Here is a 2,070-nt window from a genome sequence, read left to right as displayed (position 1 = left end):
GGCATATGCATAAGAACACCCACACTTGCAGATAATACCCACTTGACCTGGCTTCAATGACTGCATGATCAGAGCTCAACTAAAAGAAGAAATAAGAGGGAAAAAAGAGTAATCTGATACAATTTGATGAACTTGACCTACACCTATGGATTCAGTAGCTCAAAAGAGGGAACAAATCTTTACAGTAAGGATCATTCCCACCCCCTCCATACACAGAGTAGACAGGGATGGGCAACTTGGACTTTGGCTACCCAAAATGAGGGGGTCTACAAAGGCAAGAAGTGACTGGCTTACAAGCTTTCAAGAGGGAGCCTAGATCCAGAGGGCATGGGGGAAAGGTAGAATCTCCACATAGTAGTATCCAGTCTGTCTGGGTGGGACTGATGAAAGGAGATGCGGATAGGTCTCTTGTGATAGATAGTGAATAATTGTCATCAGGACTGACTGTGAGGGTTGGAAATGTAAAGGTAGACATTTTGTAGCAAAAGGAGGGGAGTGGTTGACTTTGCAGTCTAAGAGCAGAGGTTCCTGGGACCATCAAGGGAGAAGAGCAGAAGAGAACAGGACGCTACCCAGAGAAGCAGTGAAGCCAGAGATGGAGGCAGAGATGATGAGGTGGAGAGATGGAGCAGCTGGGGACTTTAGACCCAGAGAGGGAGAGGGGATGTGTGCTGACGATCAGGGGGCAGGCTTGTGGAGTATACCCTTTGGTTGGTTGATGATGCCTGGAGGGGATTGTAACCATGGCAATGAAACAATATACAATAGGATGAATGTAAAGCTAATGTTCTCCCATGTAAACTATCATATAATTCACAATAAAACATTAAAAAAAAACAACTTTGCTAGAGATATTTATTAAATGGCTGCAACAGTATAATGACAGGGAACTGCCAGAGGTTCAGTTGGGATTCAGCTGAGGACATGGAACAATCGATATCATTGCTCACGTGAGATGGATCTTGGCTAAAAGCAGAGAATACCAGAAAGATGTTTATCTCTGCTTTATTGACTCTGCAAAGAGTTTTGAGTGTGGGGATCATGACAAGCTATGGACAATATTGCCGAGAATGAGTATTCCAGAACACTTTATTGTGCTCATGAGGACCTTGTACATAGACTAAGAGGCAGTTGTTTGGACAGAATAAGGGGACACTGAATAGTTTAAAATTAGGAAACATGTGCACCAGGGTTATATTCTTTCACCATACTTATTCAGTCTGGATACTGAGCAAATAATTCGAGAAGCTGGATTATATAAAGAAGAAAATGGCATCAGGATTGGATATTGTGATATTCAGGTGATACAACTTTGCTTGCTGAAAGTGAAGAGGAGTTAAAATACTTACTAATGAAGATGAAAGACCACAGCCTTCAGTATGGGTTGCATCTCAATGTAAGGAAAACAAAAATATTCACCCTGAACCAATACATAACATCATGATAAATGGAAAAAAGATTGAAGTTGTCAAAGACTTCATTTTGCATGGAGCCACTATAAATGCTCAAGGAAGTAACAGTCAAGAAATCAATCATCATATTGCATTAGTCAAATCTGCTGCACAAGGCCTCCTTAAAGTGTTCAAGGACAAAGATGTCAGTTTGAGGCTTAAGGTTGGCCTAATCCAAGACATTGTATTTTCAATAGCTTCATATGCATGTGAAAGTGAGACAGTGAATAAGGATGACCATAGAAGAATTGATGTACTTGAGTTATGAGATTGAGCAGACCTAATTTATACCCTATCCTTTCTGAGACCATTATGGGGCAAAAATGATGACCCTTTTTCATCAAACCAAGTGTATCTGCTGAGACAGCAGTGAGCAGCAGGAAGGGCACATTCCTAAAGCAGGACTCCTTTCTGCATATAGTCAATGTTTCCCAGGCATCAGGAATTGATGGAATAAAAATTGAAATCTTTCAAGAAAATGAGGCGGCACAGGAGGCACTCGCTCATCTCTGCCAAGAAATTTGGAAGACAACTATTTGGCTGACTGATTGGAAGAAATCCATATTTGTGCCTATTCCAAAGAGAGGTGACCCAACGGAATGCAGAAATCAATGGACAA

This window comes from Chrysochloris asiatica, unplaced genomic scaffold (genome assembly GCF_000296735.1).
Source record: "Chrysochloris asiatica unplaced genomic scaffold, ChrAsi1.0 scaffold00128, whole genome shotgun sequence".
NCBI lineage: Eukaryota > Metazoa > Chordata > Mammalia > Afrosoricida > Chrysochloridae > Chrysochloris > Chrysochloris asiatica.
Note: the sequence above shows the minus strand (reverse complement) of the source record.